We start from the raw sequence: 27,887 nt of genomic DNA on the forward strand, positions 1-27,887 counted from the left end.
AGCCTGCTGCTTCCTTCCAGCCAGCTAGTAGATGGGCAGACTCCCTGGCTGACTGCTCCCCAACTGCCCTTAATTCTCTTAAACGGAATTCTGTTTCACAAACAATGTCACAATTCGGATTGTTGATTCCCATTCAGAAACTTTTTTTTTTCTTCAAAATTGTGAAATTTTCCACAGAATGGGAACTCCGGTTCCCACTCAGCTCTGATCAATACCTTCTCTGTTCACAGATGCTTGGTGTTTCTCTTGAATGTGCCCAGTTTTGTTTGAGATGTGCTTGGGGTGGTGAGAATGTTACATGGATGGTTGCTTTGAGACGTGATAGTGGTCGATTTTACATGTGCTGCACTAATGAATGTAATTCCATTTTCCAACAAGTTAGTTATGCTGGGGCAGGAGAGCATGCCTCTGGAGACTTCACAATGGAATGACTGGCATGATGGTTCTGCACTTAATGATAGCGTTAAGCTCAGAATTTCCTAAAAGTGGATTTCACAAGCTGTTCTACACCTGGGAGAGATCAATTTTGCAGAACTGAAAACAACCCCAGGTGATAAAATGATAAATAAACCCTGATGTCCATTTTCTCTGCAAAACTCTCTGCAGTTCTAACTGGCTCTAATGAAAAAGGGCGGAAATCTCAGGTTATCAGATGGACTAGAAAAATACGAGAGAACTAGCAAAGCATTGATGTGAGACTGGGGCATTCTTCTAGTACCTATGTTTCTGTGGCGACACTATTGTAACAGTCAGTGTGCTGGATGGTGAAGGAGTGCACCTTGGTGCACACTGCCCTAAATGTTCAAAAATCTCCAGGTTTTTGGAGACCTGATTTGTAATTTTGTTTGTGTGTGTTTAAGTCTTAAGGCTGGCAATACTGTTGTATCTCGTTGACAACTACCCTCCTACGCCTCTTATGTGAACTCTCAGAGCTAATGTGATTATCATACAATAAAGGATATAAAGGAAAATGAAATTCAGCTGCTGGAAACTTAAGAACCAGCACTTTGCCCCATGGATTGTTAGCAAAATGAAATTGAGTCTATTTGGAAGGTGTTGCCTTTGCTGTCTACACAACATCAAGACACTGGCACAGTTGGATTCCTGTCAATAGCACAGGTTGGAATAGCCAAAGATGGTGTGGCTTTAGTAGGCAGCTGTCCTGATTCTCCCTTCTCGCTGGTGTCTCGGGATGTTAACACTGCCATGCTGCAGTCTGGTTCAAGGGACAAACTGAATTTGACAGCTGAGTTTCTGAAATGTTAAGCCTTTTAGGAAATTGGATGGGGCTGAACAATTTCTTAGGAAGCTCATCCTCCCGCTAAAATTTGTGGAGTGATGGCAATTTACACTGGCTCAGGTCCTGTCCCAAGTTGCTCAGCACGGGAGCAATCCAAAAGAATCAAAATGTTGCTTAGGGTAATTAATCTGCTTTCTTTTAAAAGGGAGAATAAAGATTTCCAAACTAGTTTGTAGTCCATGGAGAACTTGCTGGTGGTCTTTGGAGAGCTGGCTGGTCACATAGTGGTACATTTCTTTCTTTCTTTCTTTCTTTCTTCTTCAGTGCTTCACCAAATGGTTGGCTGTAGTGATAGTCATTTGGTCCATTCCTGTACAGCCACAGGGGCTTGATGGGCCAAAAGTCCAAAGTTGGAACACATTTGACGCACCCCTGTAATAAGGGGGTCTACCTCTGGGCTGGCTCCACCTCTTGGTTGGTGGAATTTTTATTCTGGATGTTACAAGCACCCGGAGAACAGTGTTCGCCGGAATGACTTCTGGCATTCTCACAATATGTCCCCAAAGTGTAAGACTCTGTCTGCAGACAACGGCCCCAGTAGTCTGTAGACCAGAGCGACCACAAACATCTGCATTATAAATGAAGTCATTCCACTTTATGCCCAATATATGACATTGGCATTTTGTGTGGAAAGCTTCCAGCTTTGCCTAGTCTGAGCGGCACAATGTCCACGTTTTGCAACCATACAGCAGTACGGACAGGATTCAGCTTGAATAGATCCTGAACGTGGTCATCCTGCTGAGATGATGTTGATTCCATATTCATTGTAAATGACCCATGGCAGACACTGTGATCCAATCCAGTGGAGAACCTCCATGCAAGAGTTGGAGGAACTGGTGAGTACAGAACCCAAACAGCAAAATCTGGAGACTGTTTTGACAGCTTCATTACTCAAAGAGATTGGTGTTGTGGGTGGACCTGATCCTAGGTTTTGCAGCTTTGTCTTTTGACCACGAAACATAGCAGCCAACCTTAGCTGCTGACTCCTCCATTTGCTGGAGTGCCTCCTGAAGCCTGTCTGGGCCCTGTACTACATCTCTTCCTCCTTATTTCCAAAAATAGAGCCCAGGGGAGGGAGAGATGAAATGAATGGCAAAAACAAACAATCACACTGTTTACTTGTTTTTAAAGGACAAAATGCTTATCTCATCAAAGGCAGCTAAACATTTTGACCGTAAGAATGGTTTTCCATGAAAGAAATTGTTGTATCCACTGCCAAAAGGTTAGGTGACTGCAACGTAGCAGTCATTGTGTCACATGGTCATTGTGGATGGGGAGGGACCATACGATGGCTGATGATGCACACTACAACTTATTCAGTAAGGTCTGGTCTGCACTATGGAAATGTTTAAGCACCCCGAGCTGGAAAAATGGCTGGTAAATCCTATAATTTGGTCCTATTATAATTTTTTCCCCTCCCACTTGTGAGACAAAATGGACGGTGGAGCTTCCCAGTGTGTCTTATTGGGTATAATCTAGCTTCAAACAGACGTTCATGAGACTGATATCAAGAGGCCCAACTAAGATGTCTCCATAGATTGATTTTCTTAATGTGATAGCTGAGCAGGAGCTGCCTTTTCTCAAACCATCAAATCTAAAGGGCCAGATGCTATATATTGGTGAGCTAATGCACTTTATTTCTTTTTTTTAAAGGCCACTATCCAGGATCAACAGGGCCCCCTTTATTGAAAACACCTGCTAAATTAAACAGGTTTTCTTATGTTCTAATTGGCACATTCCTAGGAAAGTTGAAATCAAGTTATTTGAAAATAAAACTGCTTAAAGTCAGCTTTTATACATGACCTCATGGGATTCAATCTTTATTCAGCCTCCATATTAACCTTGGTCAGTTCACAGTCCAAAAGGACTAAAAATAATCCCTACCAGCTCCACTGGGATTGGTAAAATCTATGTGTCCCCCTTCTACCTCTTATGTCATCCCCACTAATAAAGATTCTGCAGTTGGAATTCAGTTATGTTTTCCTTGATGCATGAGGCAGAATAGAATCCAGCTGCTTCGTTCTGTGGCTGTATCGACCTTTCAGGGCTAGTGGTCGTAAACGTTTGGCTGTGTCAATAAAACAGATTTGACCCTAACGGCTTGTCTACATGAACACTTAGTTCGGAGCAAGATGAGGTGTAAATCGACTCCATGCTCACCTGTAGTGCACAAGGGAAATCTGTGTGGCTCCTGCTGCCTTGCACTAGAAATGCCCTAGTTCGCTTTAATCTACCCCACTTTGATGTTGCTCCAGGTGGTGCTGTTGTACATCATCTTACAAATGCTCTTTCTTAGGGATGCACACACATTTTTACTCTTGGAAGAAATGCTGCTTTTAGTTTTGTTATGCTGATGTCCTTTGAGAGATGCTGCTGCAGACAGCGGAGGGTTTGGTCTCTCTCACTTGCTGTATTTGAGGCCCATTCTTGGGACAGAGCAGCTGAACTATACAATATTGATAGGTGGTCTTTCTCTTGTTGAAGCTGTTCCACTTTGTATTAAATTTATAGCGACTTGCAGTCCGGGGGTTAGGGCACTCACCTGAGAGGTGGGAAACTACTGTTCAAATCCATTCTCCTCAACAGGGATGTGTGTGTGGGGCGGGGGGGAATTGAACTAGCATCTCCTACATCCTGGATGAGTAACCTAACAACTGGGCTAATGGTTATAAGGGAGGCTGCTGCCACCACAGCACCTCCCTAGCTATTATGTGAGGAGTTAGGCATGCTACGGATCAGGCCCCACTGGCAAGGGCGGGGAGGAACACCTATCTATACCTGGCTTGAGAATCGTGCAGAGCCTGAGACATAAGAGAGGCATCTGGGAGCTAGAAGTGAGGCAGCAATGTGCATGCCCAGTGGCAGAAATTTAGGCACTCTGAGTGTCTGCAGGGTTAGGTGGCCACCAAGCAGGGATTTTGTGGATTGCAGTTGTCCCTAAAACTGGCTAGGCACCCAAGTTTCTTTATGGATCTAGGCCTCAGAACAAAAATACAGGCAAAGAGCACATAACTAGCAACAAAGTGACTTACTAGATAAAAAACACAGCACATGCATGACTGACCTGATTAAGTAAATTCTTCAACAGAAGAGTGGAAGGAAGGTTTTGGAACAGAGGAAACAGAATGTTACAGATGCCGTTCTCTGGAAAGTAAGCTACTAATTACCATTGGAGAAAGCATTCTCCAGTGTATTCATTTTGGCAATGGCATAACATGAGAAACTAATTAGGTCATGCAAACATGGGTTTGTACAAAATCCGGCTGTTGAGATGTTCCCAACATACCACTGGCCAGTGATGTTTGCATAAACCCTCTCTCTCTCTTTCTCTCTCTCACTTGAACAAGTCCAATACTTGATAAAAGAAGTAAATAAATGCTCAACGATATTGCTGAGTTGTAGGGAGGAGAAATGAAGTAAAGAGGGGATGTCTGTAGGCAGATTTTGTACTGCAATGAGAGAAACATCAGTAGCATTCCTGGTTCTGATTTCTTGTAAAAGGGCTGACTGAAGTTAGGGTTGGGCATGTCCTGGGCAAGGATTTTGTCTGATGTGGAGTCCCCTATGATCAGGGAAGGAGATGCCGTGATAGGCTTCAAAGGGAAATCACCCCAGGAACAGTAATGTTGTGGCAACGTATAGGGAAAGAAAAACATCCTTCACTAGAGAGAAGGGGGTGAAGACCAACGAGCTTTCTCCTGAGCAGATATGGCTAAGACATTTCATCACTAGGAGGAGATCATTTTGCTGATCAAACCAAGGAGACATGCCTATAGGTACTCTGAGAATTGTCTCATCTCCCCCATGTAAACTTAGCTAATGGTGGTTAGCTGGTAGTGACCAGAAGTTATCAAAGCTGTTTGTATGTAAAAAAAAAAAAAAGGGGGGGTTTGTTCTGGATCCATTCCAGTGTGCACTGGATAGGTCCCACTGGACACCTGTCCCTCTTTGTTGGTATCTGCAGGCAAGAGAGTGAGGGTTGAATAGACATGGAAACTAAACTGACCTTTTGCCTGAAGGGGTGGGTCCCTCCAGGGCAGCACTGCAGCCCTTGGGATGATCTTGTCTGGGAAGTTTGCATTGCTGCTGCTGTAACCTGTTCTGGGAATAAGTAAAGGTCCGAGGACCAGAGATTTCACCAGCGCTAAACTCACCTTAACATTTAGAATGTCACACAAACTGTTCCTATTATCTGCTAATTTTGAAAATATATATAACAGGCCAATAAGAGAGGGTGGGAACCCCAGGTACAAAGCACAGAAATATAAGCAAGTGTTTTATTTCTCAGTCCTTACTTTAAGAAATTAACATGAATGGGAAAACCGTTTAGATCCTCTGAAAAGATGAAAGAACTGCTCATCTAATTGCAAACAAAATGGGTGAATAAAAAAACACAGACAACAAATCACAGACGGGGCAGTCAGTATTTGCCTAATTAAGGATCATGTTGGCAGCCATACACATAGTTTTCTAAGCATCAGGAGTGTGGCATCCTAGGACCTGCAGTCTCCACTGAAGACAAATTATACATGAGAGCACCTTTGATCAACACTGCAAGATTCTGAGGGCTACAGCCTGCATTGTGAATGCCTTCACATTACGTCCCACTAGTATTACTGTCCTAAGCAGCAATATAGCAGTTGAACTGAACTTGTGTCGTCTACTCTCGATACTCTATACTTTGTGCATGAAGCTTCACATTGTTTCGGTAAAGAGCTCTATTTTCTGACACTGAAGTACAGCGGTGCAGATGACAGTAGAGAGACAAGGTGGGTGAGGTAATATCTTTTATTGAGCCAACTTCTGTTGGTGAAGGAGACAAGCTTTCGAGCTTACAGAGCTCTTTGAATCTGAAGAAGAGCTCAGTGTAACCTCAAAAGCTTGTCTCTCTTGCCAACAGAAGTTGGTCCAATAAAAGATTCCATCTCACCAACTTTGTCTCTAATAGCTTGGGGCCAACATGACTACACCAAAAATGCAAACAACAGCGGACACTGTGGAAACAAGCAAAAAAAAACCCAAATGGTCACAGAATGTATTGCTGAGAATAACTGCATGCATAATGGTATGCACACATACAGGATCACAGGGAGAAAGAGAGAAACCTTCGGATAATGTAGCAGACCTCTTCGGAGCCAGCCCCCTTCAGAACAATACAGTTTGTACTGTGTTGAAAGCCAGCAGTGAGTCAGTAATTGGAAATGTTGCTCCTAGGTTGTCTTGGTGCCAATACAATCTAGCTTAGTGTATTTGCCAAAACTGGGTAAGAATCTAATACCTCCGAGCTGTTTGCAGCAGTTGCTTCAGGATTTGTGAGTGATCAACTAGATGGGCCAGGAAACTGACAGGAAAATAGGGGGTTCAAGTGGAAAATAAGTGAGTAATATCATCACTTTGCCTTTTTAACCAGCCTCGGTCTGACAATCTCAGCTCTTCATGAAGCCTCATTAGGACGCAGAACACCCCTGTGAAATAGTATAGGTATCAGTGAATATTAGTTATACACACATCAAAGAGGGATAAACTTAGGCCTAGAGAAATTGATTTAACTAAGGTCCCACAGTGGCTAAATGACTGAAGCAGGAGTAGAATTTGTGAGTCCCAGTCTCCTATTCTAAGCATGCTACTTCCAAAATATACAGAATATTTTCTGTTAAATGGGCTGCACCCATTTGTTACACACTTCCTGGAAACCAAAACATGTCTGCTGTAAAGCTGTACGGTATAATACAACTTTAGATCATACAAGAGTGCGACCCATCACTAACGTGGAGTATACCAGGGCTACCAAATGGTCAAATGGATCCATGGTGTATCATACTGCAGAAAAACTAGTCAGGGAATTCTCTGAGTAACCCAGAGATCAGGATTAGATTGCTTGGGTCTTTGGCAGGTTAGCTTTGTAAATTGCACTTGTCAAAGTGGAAAACAACTGAAAGTGGAGGAAGAACCTATTTCCTTACAGGAATGAAAAATTGTTTGCTGAGAGAGGCTTAGGTGGCTGTAGACCTTGAATACAGCAAGTGACGGTTCTCGTGCTGTGGAGGAAGGGAAGTTGTGTTGTAAAATAGCAATGAGGCTGAGCACTGTATTACTTTGCATTTTTGTAGCAGTTGCCATGAATGAGTTGGTGCCTGAGTGTATTAAGCCTCATGGCATAGGTAACACTTAACAAGTGGGGAAACTGAGGGGCAGGATATCAAGCAAACTTGTCCAAGGCAATTCAGCAAGTCAGAGGTGGAGTTGGGAATAGAACCTGAATCTGACTCCTAATTTGGCATTGGCCTATGCTCCCTTTTCCATAGCTACAGGAGGTCACAGACTGATTCAGAAAAGGAAATGTCTTGCCAAAGGGAGGGACCAAACAAGCCATTTCAATGAAAACCTGCACAGTGAATAAAAGACATGTTCAATGCTCCCCCATGTTCCTGCTACGTTACCTGTAATGTTCCAGGGTTGTTGTTTTTTTAAGAGGCGGGAACCGGCAGAAATGAGGTTTAATCTTTACCCATCTTCTGATAACATACAGTGTGCATATGTCATGTTTCAGGTGGCATATAGCAGAAGCAAGCCATGAATCCTTTAAAATAGGTTGTAGGAGGAAAGTTTGCCATACTGTTGCAGCTGTGGTGGTCGCAGGATGTGAGAGATAAGATGGGGGAGGTAATATCTTATTATTGGACCAACTTCTGTTGGTGAGAGAGACAAGCTGATGAGCTTCGCAGACGTCTTTTTTCAGGTCTGGAGAAGGTAACCAGAATGTCCAAGCTAAATGCAAGGTACAACTGAGTGTTAAGTACAGGTAGGGGGTTCACGTGTGCTGTAGAACACCATGTGAAGTGAAGTGGGCAATTTTCACAAAGCGATCACTTCATATCTGACATCTCAGTCTTTGTCCTCAAAGGAAACCTGCACAACGCCATCAAAAGACAAGCCTGGGAACTTCAGTTCATAACTTGCTGAGCAGAGAATGCAAGTGTCGGATATTTTCTTAGTTACATAGTTAATCATATAAGGGCTCCTGACCAGCATTGGCATGTAGAATAAGCCTAAAATTGTCAAACAAGAGCTGGCTGATCATATAGCACTGGCTTCTCCTCCTCATTTCCAGCTACAAACCTGCATGAAAAGGCAGCTTAAATACTTTCCCAAAGACTTTATTTCTTGGAAACAATTGCTGCATTTGCCACACGGATGTTTTGTGATCATGAGTAGGAATGCAGATAGCCGGAGCAAAGGCTTGGGTTCATGTCGTCAGGAGCCAGATGCATAATATGAATTATGATCCTCCCTCCATCCTTTTCTCTTGAGGTTTCTTTCTAAAAAAAGACAATGTATTTATTACCATGCACTATTCATCACAGAAATATACACCAGACTGCAGTTCTGTACAATTTCAGGTATAGATGGTTACACCAGGGACACAGTGGTGAATCCAATAAATGCTGAAACTGAAATGAACAAATGACCAAGATTCAGAGAGCGCAATAAAGTGCGGGCTTTCATGTGAAGCTCTGCATTATTTAGAAAGCTAGATGCTGCTTATAATGTGAAGTTTGGGTACATCAGTTATAGTTTTATGATAACACTAGTTTTTTACATATGCTGATAAAATTTTGTGTGGCAGCATTTTGCCAGAACAAAGTTAAATGTACAGGTGTGCCTCATGTGGTCCTTCGTGCCTAATTTTGTGGTTCTTATTGGAGTTCAGTGGAAGGTTCACACACAGACCTATTTGTTATGGCTACACATATTTATCAGTAGTTATACTGTGGCAATATCTATGGACGCTGCTGTGACCCAAATAGTAGTTCAAGGGCATAACTTTATTATGACCTCTTCAAAAATGTTTTTGATGCTTTACTTAGAAAGCTAATGCACTTCTAAGGTCACTTACTAACATTGCCACTGAGGAAAGCTGATACAGAGAATTCACAGAGCACTAAATATTATACAGATTGGAAGATAAAATACACAGGAGAGAACTAGGGAGCTAACTGATTATGCTCAAGAAATGAAGAGTCAGGATGGGAAAAGAGGAGGTGATACAAATTGTAATAAGCCTATGAATAATTTCAAGGAAGGAATTCTCTCTCTCAACTAAGGAAGGGAACTCTTTTCCATCTCAAAAGATGGTAAGACAAGAAGCAATGGTCCAAAGTTAAAAATGTGGTCAGCTAGGCAGTAGGAAATGTTCTGCCCCATGTGGGTACTGGGTATTGTAAGACGAGTGGGAGGTGGGGAAGTGCCATGCTTCCGTCCTGGAAATAGTCAGTATAAGGGGCCTGATCTTTCAGCCTTTATGAAGTTAGCAGAAGATCTGACTGCACAAAGACTGCAGGATCTGATTCTAGACTAGTTAACTCATGAGTGGGAATGATTATAGGGAGAAGACCAACCAAAAAGCAAGGTGGGTCGTGGGTAGCAATGAGATTGAAGGACCCAGGTAAATGTGTTTTTTTTTTTTCCTGGACCTAATAGCTATGATCCGGAAACTTGCACAGGTAGTCCACTTACCCGATCTCGCTCATGTCTTAGTTTGATTCTGGCACTTATAGGTTACCTATTTCTTAGGTTTATTTTCTATTTATGCATATATTTTTGTCAGGGTCCCTTCATTATTGTTACTGGCCTGTGTGCCAAATAAGCATACATTTTGCACAGCTGTTCTCCCCTCCCCTCCTCCCCCCCGCCATTCAGACACTATGTTTATTTCAATGTTGCCACAATTGCACCAACAAAAAATGAGGCCTACTTGGCACTGGGCCAATCTAGTTGATTTTAAGCACAGCCTGAACTGTGATCCAAAGCTAAGTGTTTTAATCAGACACATCAGGAGGCTAGGAAAGAGGATTTAGATCAATGAGAGTCTAGAACAGGGTAATAGACTTTGAACCATTAAGTACTTTACCTTGAGACTACTAGTGCTGACTGGAAAGCGAAGAGTTTAGTGTTCCATTTCCAAATCCGCCCTGATGTATTGTCTAACACTGAGCTGAAACATTTATTTGCTTTCAGCAAAGTGCTAAATCATTCATGGTTTTTGCTGTCACATCTAGGCAGCAATTCATCATAAATGAAGGCTTTTTGAACTCTTATCAACACAACACACCACATAACTAAACACCATAAGGAATACTAGCTACTCTGAGCAATTCTAGAATAATCTACTTGTGTCTCTGCTCTCAGTTTTTATTAGGATTTTAGCTCTTTGGCTACATTTGTAGACATACATACATTGTACATAAAATGAATGATTTTTAAATTTTGAGTTAATATTGGGTTTTAAAAATAAACAATACTTAGCTCTTATATAACAGTTTGAGATCTATAGATCTCAAAGTGCTTTACAAAGGAGGTCAGTATCATTATCCTCATTACACAGATGGGGAAACAAATAGAAGGGCAGCTAATAGAAAATGATAGTAATACTGTATTTCTTGAGCCTTGTGAGTTATGGAATGTGTCACTTCTATTCACAGCTGTTAGAGGAAAAAGACCAGAAAGTGGTGGGAAGAGTCCACTTCCCCCTCCAAGAAGTAGTCTGAATTGCAAGAATGCCAGTCTGCACCAAGCAACTCCTGATTCCAGGCAGGTCTTTGCTGACTTCAGGGGCTCTGCACGGGGTTCCTCCTGCCTGGATGCAATTGCAGGTCTGAGGGCTTAGACCCTAATTTTGCAAAGACTTAAGCAGGTGCTTAAGTTTAGAAGCCATGAGTAGTTCCATTGAAATCAATGAGACTACTCACAGTGCATAAGTATTTTCTTGTAAGGGTGTAAGTCTGGACTAAATCGAGATCACATCTTGGTACTCTTCAGATGATGTGCGCAGAACCTTCAGGCCATGATCAGACTGACAGGGTGGGGTGGGGAGGATGACTTTCCTTTTTTGCCTAATCCATAATGGCAGATCACACTCCACTCCAGTATTAGGAGACAAATGTAAATGAATTACAAAAGGGGAAAACCTCAGTCATCAGTTTACTCTTGTTCCTTTCCTGATGCTCATTCTTCTGGTCTATTCTTGTCTTTTTCTTATTGGTCTTTGGTCTTTAGTATGCTGTTTTGGCAGGTGTCCCCCAGTGGTGTGTTACATAGTTTTCTTCTGAGTTCTTCCTTAGTGTGCAAGCAATCAAAAGTGCCATCTTGGAACACAAGCTGTGTTATTGCTAGTTTTTGTTTTGCAAGTTTGTGTGTAGGGGCAAGGGTCCTTGGAGAGGGAGCTGTGAGGCAGCATCAGAGCTTGATCTCTGATTAGAGTAAATTCTTGTAAATTAGAGTAAATTCCTAGTAACCAGACATCAGTTTTGGGCTGTGATTTCTGAAAAATGGGGTTGCCCTGCATGATGTTTGACCACCTCTGTTCCAGGACTGACACGTGTAAATAGTGCAAACTAAACATATAATCTATCTGAGTTATTGATTTCTCCTGCACTGGGAAGGCAACCTGCAAGGCCCCAGCCATCTGCTACCACTCATCTGAGGGACAATGCTGGTGTCAGCAAGGGACGCTAGTGTCTGTAAAAGGGGAAGTAAAGACTGGTGTGGTAGAGCAACATGAATTTATTCATACTTCTCTACCTGGATATCATTTTCCCTGGTCAGTATCATAATATGTTGGTTCTAACAGATTTGTTAGGCATTTTTGTGTATTTGCAGTGCTAGCATTACTGTCTCTACGTCTGTCTGTGTTAAAATGATGCTTTTTGACGTTAAGGCAAGCAGAAGCCTCATTTGTGGCATTAAACCACAGGTCACTTGGGTGCACTACTTTCTGTCACCCTAATTTTAGTTGCAAAGTTACCTTCCTTCCACCAAACTGGGAGTTGCTTCACTTTCATTGTTGCAAATGGTTTAAATCAGAAATGAAGCATGAAACTGAAAGTATAAAAATTTACTTACACTGAAGGAATGAATCCCACAGCAATCAGTTGCCTGCATAAGTAATTTTTTTGTCCACATTTTGTGACTGATACATCAGCCTTGGCAGTTAGAGAGATGCACAATTGTAGGTATAAAAGTTGGGTACTATCGCTTTAAATAGTTTGTGAGCCCTGTTTGGTAGCCATCACTGTTTCTTCTGTTTGAGTCTAGTAGAACCTGACCAGAGTAATAGCGAAGCTTAGTGTGCTGTAAATAGTGAGTAAACGCACTCATTTGGTCCCCACTGTGCCTGTGGTTCCTTCACATTGTTTGTTGTGTAAAGAGCACACAACACCCATTTTTGTCTCTGAACTGTAGGAAGGACTGGAGCAGTGATACTCGGACTGAGGCTCGCAAGCTGCAAATGGCTCTTTAATGTGTGTCCAGCAGCTCTTTGCAGCACATGATATTAAAATACTGTGTGATTTAATTATTAACCAGTCAGGATGCTTTTACTACGTTAACCAATTGTAGTTGAAAAAATAAAACTACTTGGTCAGTCATTTTGCTGTGAGAATAAGATATAAACATTAAATATTTCCCTTCTCATACTGTTTAAATACGAATCTATAGCACTATTGTAAATGAAACAACGAATTCACACGACTGTGGCTCTTTTGGATAATAGCAACCAACATTTGGCTCCTGAACCACTGAGGTCTGCGTGTCACTGGACTAGCGCATACTGGCCTAGGCATGTGAAGGTACTCAGCCTTTATGAAAATCAGGCCACTTACATAGGTGTCTAAATATGAATTCTGGAAGCTAACTTCTGCATGTGTATTTGAATGATAAATGAACACGGTCTGTGTCTGTATCCCACACAGTCAACGTCTCGCAGAGAAGTCTCAGACTCCATTCCAGAGTTTTACACTGACAGACCTTTTTTCTTTGAATTGGTTTTCCTCCCTTCTCCCCACCTGACATAGCGTAGGAAAGCTGCATCTGTTCCCACTCATTTCAGCCTGCTGCATCATTTTGGGGGGGTTATTCAATTGCTCCCTGGAGACAATGAACAATAAGATGAAACCTTGCCCACATACCTCAGCTGCTCTTTTACAAATGTGAACAGATGGGGACACATTCTGATCTTACTCACTACTGAAGCCTGAGTTATGCAGCCTGTAAGATTGAGCAGAGCATTGGGTAGAACAGGACTTGAAACTGATCAAGAGAAATTTGACATCGGTTAGTGTTTGTTCTATATTTTGTCAGTTTCTTGTTGGCTCTTTACCTCACATAATTTGTGTATCCACATTAGTTTTTATATAATGATGTCCTGTAAAATGTCAGTTGCATCACTGCACAGCATAATTCTAAGTGATCATTTTGGTTTCCTGTGTTACCATGTTTTACAACTTTTAGCGTTGGCTTTACCACAGGCCCCATTTTCCCTCCTTCTGTAGCTAATCAAATTCCCCGAAGAGCCCTCCACCTTGCAGAGATCTCTAGTTCCCACCCAGGCCATTTTATACTTACGTTGGAAATATTACCCTCTTAGATATGGAGAACTTGACTACATCCTGTGAACCCACCTTTAAGTGATATAATTCAAGGGAGGTTTTCTTTACTCAGATAATAGCCTCTTGTGCTGTCCAAAATGAGTTCACTCTGGTTTCATGCAAGTGAATTTCCCCTCCTCCCCTATTTTAAAAGCCAACATGATCACTTTGTTTTTGTGTTGACTTTGGAAAAAGGACAGCACAGAACTTTCTAAACAAGGGCTACAGCCAAACAAGCAAGCTGTTCTTTCACACGTGGAAAGCATTACACAGCCGTGGGATGTCTTTCATGAGAAGGAGGGAGCGGTCAGTGCCAAGGGCAGGCTGTCTGGGGAATAAGATGTACCTTAATGAGCCCAGTACAGCATGCAGAGCGTTTTTATGACTGGGTGTGTGTCAGAAGTGTATAAAAGGCATAAAAGTTAGCACAAACGTTTGTATAAAAAGACTATCTGTTATTACTGTCTATATCTTTTCACTAGATTTGAGTTTCACTGAAGGTGAAGTGTTCATGTGCCGGTGCAAAAGATTAAGGATTTCCATGTGACATTCACCCTGAAGATGAGTTCATCTCGGGTATTGGCACAAAATGCTACAGTAGGTAAAACTTGTCACACTGGTAGTGAATTAAAGACCCAGAATAAAATACCACAAATATATGAACCATGGGTGGGGGGGGGGGGGGCTGTGGTATACTGTGTAAAGTCATGGAAAAGATTGTCTCTTTATAAAATTAAAAGGCCTCTGACAGAAGGCTGACTTTACTTGGGAACCATTTGCTAGATGTGCCTATAGTCCATGCTTCCTTGGTTTGCGATCTCCCTGCTCCAGATAAAGTGTGGGTGTGGGATGAATAAGAGGCTCCTAGAATGCTGCATAGTGTGAAAATAATGGCTCTCTTCCCTTTTGGGTCAGTACTGAGCTACAGTGTGGTGTTTAAAGAACACAGTGTTTTTGGAAGTTCTCTGCCTTGAGATCTTGACCCCTTATGGTCTTTAAAGATCTCATAGCAATTGTTCTGTATTTGAATAGGGGTGTTATTTCAGGCTGGAATTTAGCCAGGCCACTGGGTTCATTGTCTTGTCTATTTAAATTCCCATTATAATTTCAATTGTGAAAGGTAGTTTTTCCTTCCTGTGTTGGTTGTATGTTCTTCAACAGCATTCTGACTTGGAGGTGGCTGCATTTCAGTGGGGAATAAATGGATCCCTGTATGTCACTTAATTGTATAATGTACTTACGATCCTTTTGGGTGACATGGGCTCTGCTGTGTGGAGAAGTCACTGGGACTCTGAAATATACAAAGCAGTAACTGTTTGTAGGATAAGCCCCTAACTCTGTAGCCCTGTTCAAATTGTTTTGTTTCAAAATTGTGGTTACTTCCCCCATACAATTACAATACTAATTGCATTCCTATGAAATGTGTTTTGCCAGCATAATTGCAATACTTGGCATTTAAAGCTGAGTCAAAGAACAAAAAGTCCATGCAAGATCAGCAAAATGTGGTGGTAGTAAATTGGTTTCTGAGTTAAACTGCTTCACAGAAGGAGGCTGAAAGTTAGGGCTCACGTGCTTCCTCTGTTCAGCTTGTTGAATCCAGATATTCAAGGAGTCTGAGAAAAGTGTGAATCCCAAGCCCTGCACTTCTTACACACAATATGGGAAGTTAATGAACAAGGAAGAGATTGAAAGGGACAATGTGTCCTAGGCAACTCACTGCCACAGGGTATTACTAAGGCTAATAGTCTAGTAAATCCTTAAAAAAAATTAGTCAGCAATTACAAGGGCTCTTAGGGCTATTTAAAGAGTTTGGCTAGAACCTTGAACTCATCCAAAATCATTGTAGCAAGCTGACTTGGAAGTAAGGTTACTGTTCTTTAAATACATGCACAAACCACTCCCTAGATAGTTAGGTGACTTCCCTTTGCACTCGGCTGATAAGAGGTTCGTGAGATGGCATGTCCCGAAGGATGTGCTCTTTTTCCAGTTTCAGAACTGGTTCAGAATGATTGAATCTAACACAATGTACTTTATCCAGTGCTATGCAAGAGCTAATTGTGGGACAGCTGGTAATTCATATCCACGAGGCAGACGGTGAGGTTACATGTGAAGGGTTATCTGGATCAAGCTTAAAATAGATGGTGTACTGCAGAAGCATAAGTATGCTGCTTGCTGCAGAACCAAGCAGGGAACAAGGCACCTTGCGGGTCACTCAGTCAACTGTGATAGTTACTAAAGCTTGCAAATAACTGACTTACTGGGACTAATAATTGGAAAAAGGGGTTTATAGGGAATTGGATGGCTTATTGGGGGGGATTGCTAATGGGATAGAGCATCTTTCACTTCTAGGTCATTAGTTCAAATCCGTTGCTGGCCGGTAGTGACCAAAAGGCTGTTTGGTGGCCTATATGAAATGTTTCACTGCCGCTCCCGGTGGACTGATGTCCTCCTCACAGCTGAGAGTAGTTGCATTTGGTGGCAGTGTGAGAGAGCTAATGTGGTGACTTCATGGTGATGACTCTCTATCCCATTAACAATCCCCCCCAATGAGCCATCCAATTCCCTATAAATGCCTTTTTCCAATATTAGTCAGTGTCCACTTGACCAGTTGTGGGGCTAATCTCAGGGTTTCTTTGCTATGTTTACTTGATCATTCAGACCAGCACAAAGTACCTCTAGCAACTACAGTGCTTTGTGGGGGGGAGGGGCTGAGGGAGGGAAAGCCTGAAAAGACCATGAAATACTGAGGAATAAGACTGCTAAAACTACCATGTTGTTGTTGCTTATGGTGATATGGTTAACACAGTTCAAATACTATAGTTTTGTATTGGATTTAGGCCCTTATTTGGCAAAGCATCAAGTATGTGCTTAAAACCAGACCATTCCTATTAAGCAAAGAATGTGCTTAAAGTTAAACATTTGCTTAAATGCTTTGCTGAATCGGGACTGGGGATATTTGTAGCAAAGTGTTGGTATAGGAGCATGAACTAATTTAATTTTCCATTGTGAATAGGCTATTTCAAATGCTACTTCTGATCTCACAACCTAATCGCTGCAGATTATACATAAAATCTGTAATTAAAGATGGCACCAACCTCCTGGATTTGAGTTTTGATCAAAAGTTTGAAGCTCATTCTCTCTCCGCACTGGGCTGAATTCAAACTCCCTAAACCAGAGGGATGTCTGGATTGGAACCATTGGAGTTCTGCAGTGATGTGACTCTGGGTTTTGGCTGTATCTGTTAGAGTGAGGTGTTCATAGCCACATCTGCAGTTTGGCTTTTGGTCCATCTTTTAATTCCTTAAGTAGTGTCTAGCTGCCCCGGTTTTAGGTGCTTCAGAATTCACTAGAATTAAGTCCCACAGGAGGGGTCTCTTAGACTATGTCTGCGTTGCCCCACAGTTCAGACTATGGGGGTGTGAACAGCAGTACACAGCCATGTCCTGCACTGTCACTGCCCTACATGAACACTTTGGACACAAACTAAAGGGTTCCAAGTTCACGTTAATTTAGTCCTCTTCAAACAGAACAACATTAATGCAAACTAGGAACTTTTTAGTTCATGTTCAGACATGGGAGTTACGGTGCCGTACTTTGGGGTGGGAGTGTGTGTGTGTGTGTCTATTCATACCCCTATAATCCAACTGTTGGGCCGTGTAGGCAAGCCCTTAATTTTAGAGCTGGATGGAAACCCATGATTTTTCCCCCATGAAATTATTTGCAGGAAAAATCCCCTTTTGAGTTTTTCCCATAGGAAATTTTGAAAAGGTGGGAAAGTGTCAACACACAAACTTTCTTACTGTGTGAGGAAATACTGCTAAGTGTTCGGAAGCATTACTCTGAAAGGTGAAAATATGATTTTCTCTGAAAGTGTTGTTACTAGACAGAAAGTAATACTTTCAACTCTTCACGGCTGTTATCACACTTTCTTACCATTTTCTAATATTGGGGGGGAGGAGTAAGAAAGTGTGTGTGTGCAGGGAGGAAAACCCACAATTCTGAAACAAATCTCTTTGGAAATTGTTTTTTCCTGTTAAGAGAAACTGGAAAAAAAATCAACAATAAAATTTTCTTGTGCGGGGAAAAAATCATTTTTATGCAATTCCAATTTCTGAATTAAAATTTTCTTGACCACCTCTGTTAAATCTTAATGTGCGTTAGATAAACTATTTTGGGATATCTTTATATGGATATATATGACCTTTTTAATGTTAAGTGAAAGGTGCACAGAGTCTGAGACAGGTCCCTTGGTCTCTGTAAAGAAAAAAGGGAATCATGTGCCTCATTATTAAACCCTAGAGTTACTACTCAGTACTGGAGATAGGCTTGGATGTTTTGCGTTTTTGGACAGCAATGGGAAGTGCACCATCATAATCTGACTCCTCCTAATAATAGTAGTAGCAAAAAGGAAGGAAATACAATTTCCTGGAGAGGGATGTTAGGGAGAGAGAAAGACCAGATTAACTTCCTAGATGAAGGCTGCCTAGCTATGAAGAGGATTTAAGTGAGATGGAGAGAGGTCAAGTGCAGGGAAATAATTATAGACATTCAAAATAAAATTGGTGCCCACAAAGGGTGATAAAATCCGGTTGCTTTAAAAGAGGAGAAAGCAAGGCAGGTAAGAGTGTGAGTGAGTGGTATAGAGCATAAGCAGGGCCAGCGTGTGTCTGGGCAGTGCAAGCCAGCAGAGTGTAAGAAGCTTTCAGTGACAATGAAGTTTGACAGGCAAGAATGAGCGGAAGAGACATCTAATAATAGGGCATGGTTAACCGTTTATCTCTCGTTAAGGAAATAGCAGCTGTTAACTTAGAGCAATTTTGGTAATGCAGTGCCTTCTGAGATACAGCTCAGTCAGCGTTTCCAGCCTAAACTTAATTGGCAAGGCTTTCAGTCTGGCATATGGACACTTGACATGGACTTGAACCTCACTGTGGAAGTATCTTCTCCCAGCAGTTGGAGAGTGTCTTTGCAGGATGGCGGTTTAGTTTTGAATGTTTCTCCCCAGAATAGCCTCAACTTGGTAAACTGGTTGGTGGCTGCTGGGCAAAATAGTTCTAAGGATTCCCTGTTACCATAATACAAACAATAGTAGTAGCACCTCATGGTCCCAAACGTGGATTCCTTTGTGCTAGGTGCTGTACAAACCTAAAAGTATGTGGTCATTGGCAGAAGTTGACTTCGTGGGTTCTGTTCCCAGCCAAGGCCACCTCCCCACCTGAAACAGCTGATGAGGTGGAGAACTGGAAAGGCGGGGGGAAGTGTGGAGAGTTGAGGGAGAGCACAGCAACTGGGTCACAGCTTGGGGAGTACGCATGATGGGGTGAATGCCTACAGGCCTGTTGTGGGGAGGAAGGAGAGAAAATGACTGCAGCTGTGGTGGTACACTTGACAAGTTTGCAGTAATGCAGGGGGTCCCAAGCAGTCTAAATTGTATGCTCTGTCACCTGGGAAAGAAGTGAGATTCCCTGTTCCTAATGTATCTTTCTGCACCAATAATACGGAAGTCTTGCAGCTCTGTACCTCTGCCACTGATTTTTGGTAATGCTCCTGGAATCAACCTACGAGACATGTCACAGTAATCTTGTGCCTCCAGCCCCAAAGGGCTCTTCTTCCTACTTTCCCTGAACGAGCTGTGTAGTCTTTTCTCCTACTATGAAGACCCTGAGCAAAGCAGCCCATCACTCAGCAACTTTGCTGCTGACACTGCTGAATTCAGGGCTTGGATTCCAGACTTCCAAGGATCCAGCATGCTAAACTCTGCTTCCTAGGCTTGTGGGTTAAGTAGTATAAAAACCCAGGTCTCAGTAAAACGCCCCATTGTGAATTCACAAACCTCCTCAGGAAAGTGGCAGCTTCTCCTTGCGGTTTCTTTCTGCAGAAGTCAATGTTGCTAACTTCACGATCCATTTAACAAACCTAGACCATGCTCTGTAGCTAAGTCTCTAAAGCTTTGCATGTTCTGCCATCTGAATGTCATCTAAGTATAATCCAGGCCCTGACTCAAATTGACAGGGACAGGCTGGCCTGGGAAATAATCTCTTTAAATAGCAGCAGCCAATTCTCAAAGTCATTTCTTTTGCCCTGTCTAGAGTTGGAGAGCTGCTTACAGCAAGTCGCCTACAGAGCACACACCCCTTCCAGGCTTGATAGCGGTGGTACAGTCCAAAGGCAAGTGAGTCAGTTGCCTGGGGTCTCGCCACTTTGGCTAACACTGGGAATTGCTATGAATTTTGCAGCGCAGTTTCTCTACTCCAAGTTTTTAAAGAACAGAACTCCCAGGGAATGCTCCAGGGAAGAGGAAGACTATGATCCTTTCTGGCAAAGGTTGGAGAATATTGCTCTGTGACTTAGAACTAGATTGCTCCTTTCTCCTACTTACGAGTGATGGACGGCCCCTGGGCTGTACCTGGGGTTGGAGCTGCGGGCATCGCTTCCCCTGGATCCCTTCTGCCTCCTTATGGTGCTATAGTTGGAGTTGTGCTTCACCTCTTTGTGTATTTTGTTGCTCTGCTTTATAGGTAATGCTTTTTGTTTTCCCTTTCCTTTCCCAGTTCTCTAGAAAAACAAAAGTGATTGTAGTTTTTCAGTGTTTTCTAAAGCTCTTAGTGGGCCAAAGTGATCGCTGAGGTCACTGCACTGGAATCAGTGGAGCAGCGCTGGGAATGAACTTGTCCCACCAGTACAGATGGGGACTGAATTGACTTATCTATGGAATTCAAAGATTTTACCTTTCTGTAAACATATCCTGATGGAAAAAGGCCTGAAGTGGTCAATGAGATATTGAAAAATGAATGGTCTTGTCGGACATTTATTTTGTGTGTATTTCTGGAATCTGGTGTTAATGGCATGTTAGATGTCTTTCTGCTGGTGATCATGGTCTACTGTCAATTATTATAATTATTATATAATTATTACAATAGTGTGTGGAGTCCCCAGCGGAGATCAATGGCCAGTTGTGCTAGGTACAGACAGCTATGAACGTTCCCTGCCCCGAAGATCTTACAACCCAACACCCTGATCCTGCAAATCCTTACATTTGTGCTTAATATTCAGTAGCCCCAAAGTTAAGCACACATTTGAGCATTTCCACCTACACAGACAAGACTGACAGAAGTATTATCATTCCATTTTTTACAAATGAGGAGCTAAGTTACAGAGAGAGAGAGAGAGTGACTTCTCCAAGGTCATGTAAGAAGTTTTCAGCAGAGTCAGGAATAGAACCTATATCTCCAGAGTTGAGTCCAGTGCCTCTAACACAAGACCACCCTTCTCATCTGTGCTGTTTGTCATTTCTTACATGAAAACTAATAGAAAACTTCGCATTTGGTTAATAAACTCAGAACTCTGCATTTTAAGATTTTTTTTTTAAATTATAAAAATGTTTACAACCATTTTAGCTTTGACCCTTCACTTTCCTAACCGATGCAGCCAGCCTTGAAGTAAATATTGTTCATTTGACTTTCTTAAGGAAGAAGCCTCCATCCATTTGAGGGACTTTGTGGAATTATTGTAGCATTAGCATCACAGGGAATGAACCATACAAAGTGTAGCTACTTAAACTCATCGTGCTGCGACATTTTTAATTCCCATATTAAGGAGGTGTCAGATCGTTAAAGGGATAATACTGCCAGCTTTAAGCAATGGCGTTTGTTTGGACTGAGGTCACAGTGACTGTTCAGACAGGACTGTTGGTCAGGCTGAAGCCTAATGAAGGGGTTGACTTGCCTCTGCCTATGATGATGCTGAATTAGTGACGCTAATGCTATAACACACAGATAGAGAAAATACATCGAAATTGATATTGCAGTTTATAATTGCTTCTGGTGGTGATGCTTTTATAACTTATAAATATGCAAGTATTGATTTGTTTTCCATTGATCTCTGTTCTCAATGCACTTCAGAACATAGGGCTGAACCACAAGTTATAAGCTTGATGCAGAAATTTCTGGCAAAATGTTATGGTCTGTGTTATGCAGAAGGGTCAGACTGGTGGATCATAATGATCCCGTCTGGCCTTAAAATCTATGAATCTGCAGTCCTTAGTCCAAAACTACCATTGACTGGAGGATTGGTCTACAGTATTTGTCTTGGTCAATCAGACTTCTAGTCCATCAAGTGTAGAGGCCCATACCTGCTTCTGAGGAAGGTTTTTTTAAAAAAATCTGTAATGCGTGTCACAAAGGCTGGCTCCTGTAAACTGCTGAGCCACTCCTGAGAGGTGATAGGGTGCTTAGCATTTTTAACGAGATGTTCAGTATCTTGGAGGGTCAGGCTTCAGCTAAGTAATGTTTTACGGAGGTAGGAATCTTTCCATCCCTCGTAGTCATTTGAGACTTAGAAGCATGAGATCTGACTGCCCTTATCTTGAATGCAAACTGCAAGTGTGCCTATTGGTTATAAAAGAATCTGGCTCTTTTCTTTTTTTTTTTTAAGCCCAGATTTGATGTTTGTTAAAATAAATTGGGGGCTTATCCACATGAACTGGCGTTATCAGAATGGAGTTGATGCATAAATAATCCCTAGCAAATTTGCACACTACCATTGTCCACTGTGACTTATGCAGAGGAGTTTTGGATCATATAGAAATAAACACACATACAATGACCCTTCTAACATCCTCCCTTAATAGCCCCAGTATTGTCTCTTAGTGTCTGTACTAGAGCTGAAATTTAACTTGTAGATCCAAATTCTGTTGGTCACTTATATCGACTCATCAATGAGAAGCTTGTTGTGCTCCAACTGTAACTTGCCATCAACCCCACAAAACTCTGGATTTCACACTCAGTAGACCATCCGCAGTTCCTTGATGGTTTCAGCCACAGCACAGCATTATGGGCGGGACCTAGGGATTGGGGACTGCTCTGTGGGTCTTAGCAAATACCTCCCTCTTTCACTGCACTCCCGCTCCGTTTATTTTCCCTCTTGACCTGAATAATCTGAGTGCAGGCAGCTGTGTAGGGGTTTCATAGGCATTCCTGAGCTATCCAAGCTCAGAACCAGGGTCTTTTAATCTGTCATGAACATAACAGCAAAGGGGGAAAAAAAGCAGAAGCGTTCTTTGCCCATGCAAAGCATGGGACTTGCGCACAGATGTTTGAGAGGAACCATTGCCAGACAGTAAGCACTATCATTAGAGAACCATTCACAAAAGTGGTGTCCTCCTACTCCCAGTGTTGGCATGCTACTTTACCCAGCTTCCAGATGATTTGAGGGAAGTCTGACTTTTAAAATGGTATCACTGATAAATGGGGGCCTGGAAGTTCAATGGGAAAGGTCAGATGCTTCTCTGGCAAATCCTTCATTAATTTTTCCAGAACTATTTGGAGTGTGGTGTAAGAAAGCCAATGGGTCCTGTCAAGGGCATCAAGAACACAATTGTCCTCTAAAAAATTGTGGGTGTTTCAGAACTGATGAACAAGCCCAGCTTTGGACATTGTGTGACACAGGGGAAGAAATCTCTCTAGACCTGAACCTTTCCCCTGGTACAACCCATCTGTTATCACTTTCTTTACGCCAGGAATGTGCTGTGCATCTAGACTGCAGCTCTTGTTACGAAAAAACTTCTTCTTCTTTTTTTTCTAGACTGGCCATCCATGCGGACATGGTTCCTCAGAGCTGAGTCACATAAAACACCACTTAGTCTGTTGTCTATTTGTTCAGGGGCATGAGTGCCCGAAAGAATGTGTTTATATATTTACAATTATCCAACTACTTCATAATGAGTGGGACATCAGACAAGCCCCCACGTTCCACTTACCTCTTTACCTCAAAAGAAAATATCCAGCCTGACTCTGAGGCCTCTGACTCCAGAAATACTGGAGGGGTCAAGCCTAGAAAATGGACCTTCTAATAAGAGAAGGCTTCCCTTATACCACATGAGTTCTAGCTCGGCTACTTGTAACAAACAAACAGGCTGTGTGATCAATTGAGGCCACTTTGCCTCCACAAGGCAACCTTCTATAATTCTGGGGACCTGGAATCCAGCCATCCTCACCTTAAACAAACAAAGAGACCCCCTTCTGAGAAAGGCCTCATTTGTTGGGTTTAGATAACATCAGAACAAAGGAAGCTGGACTCTAATGCCCTCTGGGCTTGCTACTCAAACAGATATATAGCAAGCAAACAGCCTACCCTATAGGGCTGGGCTCCAAGGCATGCCCAAGTAAACTTCCTGTGGAAGCGAAGAAAAGTGATAGCAATTCCAGTACCACAGAAGAGAGCTGCAATCTTGGCTCTTCTGACTGTGCTACAGCTAAAAAAAAATGAACATTCTGACTCCTAACTGTGACCTCTCTTGTAAATATTCAAGAGCACTACACAAACTCATATGAATGAGTTTCCTCCATGAAAGGAAACCCCTCTCTGGGAGGGAGCAATCAAGAGTAACCAGGGTAATTCACAGTTCTCAGATCCTGTCAGTTGGCTACATTCTACAGTGTTCTAGAGCAGCACAGTTTGTCAGGGTTTGGTGGTCAGAAATTAGGCAGGCCTGGGGTGGCTATATCCTCTAGCATGTTCAGGAGTTTCTTCATGGCTACGTGGTAGTTGGTGAAGCAGGCACCCTATAATAACATGGAAAGCTTGATACTTTTTAATGGACTTGGAGGTATCTCTTGTAGTTAACAAATAACACTTGCATAACTTCATATTTTACACACATAAGGAGACTGAATATTCAGTCATTGCCCTTATGGGGAAGAATGGCCTTTTGTCTAGCATTCTGGAATGGTTATTACCCGTGGATTTGCACCTGCTTATCTTGGGGGGCCACATTAGATTCACTGCCCAAAACATGCATAACTTGGGTACTTAAAGTAAGCACCTCCACTCCCATTGACCTTAGTGCACTCAAGTGCCTGAAGTTAGGTGCCTGTGTTAGGAAAGCTTTGTCCAATGAACCTAATTTGGCCCACACAAGCAGGTACAATTCTATTAACATCTGTAGAGTTTCACCCACGTGCAGTAGGGCTGAATTTGGCCCATTGAATCAAATCCTTCCTTTCAATTATACTAGTGAAACACATAAAAATCAGACAGGTCCCCTTACTGTAACTAAGGGCAGAATTTGACCCGTTGTCTTATAACTGAAATAAAATATATCACCTTTCTAATATTGTTCCCATACTGTTGAGAATTCAATATACTTAGGCAGGAAATGTTCCGTGACAGCCTGTATAAATAAAGGCTTGTTCTTGTGTTCACAGTTACATGATAGATACTGCAACTATTTCCATGGACTATCTTTTACTTATCATACAATGATAGCAAAAATTCTGGTGAACTGTGAGCAGTAGTAATCTCTAAATAAGCTAGCATGTTTTCCAGTAGTCTAATGACCACATAAGAACAGATAAATGAAGTATGATCTTCGATATACATAAACAATTTTTTCTTGAACTGTACTAGAGTCCATAATTTCTTAAATGAAAGTAGATAACAAAATTAAGTATTTCACACACAAACCACACCGTAGTATTAAAAATGGCTGAAATAGCCAGTCATTTTTGTCACTTTCCACTAGATTGTCAGCATATTCAATTTTCAAAGGGACAGGGTGTGCAAGTCATCAGAAGCTAGTAAGGTTTAGATGTCATGGGGATTTATTGAGCATGTTGATTTGAGGAACGCTCTTTGGAAAATGTTGTAATCAACTTTGTTTAAACCGTACTTCCACAAGTAAGTAAAATCTATTTACAAGAGCAACAGGTACCCTTCTATCTTTTAATAAGTAGTAATTAAGGCTTTGACTGGCCCCTAGCACCACAAAATCTTGTGCAATTAATTACTATTTACTCATTAATACCAGCTGTCAGAATGCACAAGATTTGCTTGTTTGAACAGCAAGATTCAAATGATTTCTTCTAGGAGTGGGAGGTTTGCTATATAAGGTCATCATCTTAAAATTTCCTTGAATTTGCATTTTGGTCTTGAATTTGACCTGTCAATGTGGCATCAGGATAGCATACCTATTCTTACTAGAGCAGTTCTTCACTCAGTGGGTGTTCCCAGAAGTACTTACCCCGGTAAATACAACCTATTTCAAAGCCCAATGTGAAATTAGTGAAATTAGCTGTATCAGAACAGATTGAAATTATAAATGCCCAGTTAGAATGTTCTCAAGCCATCCTAAACATTTTATCTTCTTTTAAATTGAAGATTTTTTTGGCTGGAGGATGGGGGGAAGGCAGGGAGGCCTCTGGTATTTTAACATCCAGCCGTCTCTACATTCCTGTATCATCTTAGGGCTAATATAAGCCATACAGTGACTTCTTGTATGGATGTCCATATTTCTGTCATCTCTGCCCGTAATACTCTGTTGGCAGTCTTTCTATCTACTGCAAAATGAGCTAAGTGGATCAGATTTTGTCCTCTTATATGTGTCCTATGCCTATTGGTTTCATTTAGCAGTTACGTTGCATCTGAGTGTGGAGTTTAGCCAGTTGACGAGGTACTGCAAGATAACTATAATAAGTGGTTATTTCTTTCCTCCTTGAAACAAAAAAGGCAATTTTGTGGTTCGAATAAAGTGTGCAGAATTTTCTTTTCCCCAAATGCTACTTTGCTTAATTTACAATGCTGGGAGTTTTGAAAGCAGACAAAACAAAAGACAAAACTTATTCATCATTTTAAGAGCATATTTCAAAACAATGACCATGCAGCTGCATTAAGACTTTGCATTGAGTAACTATCTGTATAAGTAAATTTTCCTACAGTTCCTTCATTCTCTTTGGAATGTCTCCATATGGATCTTTTTTTTTTTCTTTCCAGTTATGCTGAGCAACTGTTCACAGAAAAGTAGGTTTATAAGCCATGTTTGCATGGTTTTTTTTTACTAACCACATTGAAGGTGAAATGGCATGAATTATAGGCATGCAATAAAACTTTGACAGCTGGATATTTGTTTAATGTGTGCGCTGGAGCATCACATGGAAATAAAGAAGCTCATTCACTGAACTTTTCTAGGAGAATCGATTGAAAAGCACAGCTGATTCTTTTGGAAACAGCCATGATTTACATTGTGTGACAAATATATTTGAGCTGGGCACATTTCTCCCCTTCCCCCTTACGAATAACAAATTCACTGAGAAATAAATTTTTCCAGGGCACTGAAACTATTTGAGAATTTGACCTGAATTGTGAATAATCTGGCCAAAAAACCTTGAAAACAAAAATTTTGGAAAAGTCACAATAGTTTTTGTTATGACAATGTTGACATTTTTTCTCTAGATATGTTCAAAATGAAATGTTAATTCAAAATGACATTTTTGAAACTAGATGTTTACTTGAACTGATATTTCATTTTGAAATGTCACTTAAAATTGACATTTGATTTTTAAACCATTTTTAATTGACGTTTAAAACGTTGCATTTGACCTGAACAAAATTTTTTCCGTTTTGTGTTTTATTGAGGGGAAAAAACAAAACCATTCAGTTTCAGTTCAAAACAAACCACCATTTTTATTGTATTTTTTGGTTTTCTGGCTGGGCCACTGAAGTGAAAAATCAGTTATTTGCTCAGCTCTAGATCTGACCACTAAATCATATACCACTTACTGTCATGGTGCATGACAAGTCATGCGTCTACTTTTCATTGCACAGACTGTTGTTTGCCTGTTTTTATACATGCATTAACTGTAAGTAAGTCTCTGCTAAAGATACACATGAAGAAGCGAGTTAAGCAAAGTAAACAAACTGCCTTCAGGAAGATAAATGCACATGACCTGGCATGGCAATAAGTTACATATTGGTGGATTTGCAAACCCTCAAATCAGCTGTTGACCTCTACAGATCATGAGCTCTCGATATGTAGATGGCACATCCAGATGGGTTTTATAGGGAATAATTTTATTGTCTGATGAGACAGATAAAATACATATGAGACAATCAGCACATACCTTAACCTGAAGCTGTATCCTGGGTGATGTGGCTGCTAATCTCTTTGGCAAGAATTTCCCAGTGGTAACATAGTAGCAGCGGGAGCTCTCATGTGGACAAAGTAAACTAGAGTAATTGCTGAAGTCAATGGAGTTATGCCAGGAGGCAATTTGGCACAGCGTTCCTGTAGCCATCAAAACTGTAGACTAGACAAAGTCTAAGATTCTGATTTATTCCCCTTCCACCTCTCTCTAGCCCTTTCCTGGGCCAAAACAAGGAAATCCCAG

The 27,887-nt window shown here is 41.6% G+C and overlaps 1 protein-coding gene and 1 long non-coding RNA gene across 2 annotated transcripts in view; one reads left to right on the plus strand and one right to left on the minus strand.

Moving 5' to 3' along the window:
* Window positions 1–27,887, plus strand: part of LOC311523304 (L-threonine ammonia-lyase-like) — a 92,435-nt gene that overhangs the window by 22,554 nt on the left and 41,994 nt on the right. The window lies entirely within an intron of this gene.
* On the minus strand, window positions 5,608–27,822 carry LOC311523307. The gene is made up of 3 exons (XR_014712306.1): window positions 27,621–27,822; window positions 7,741–8,619; window positions 5,608–6,765 (listed from the first exon to the last, which is right to left on the minus strand). It is a non-coding gene; the product is annotated as an uncharacterized lncRNA (long non-coding RNA).

The sequence above is a fragment of the Lepidochelys olivacea genome, assembly GCF_965140295.1.
Source record: "Lepidochelys olivacea isolate rLepOli2 genome assembly, chromosome: 7".
Taxonomy (NCBI): Eukaryota; Metazoa; Chordata; order Testudines; family Cheloniidae; genus Lepidochelys; species Lepidochelys olivacea.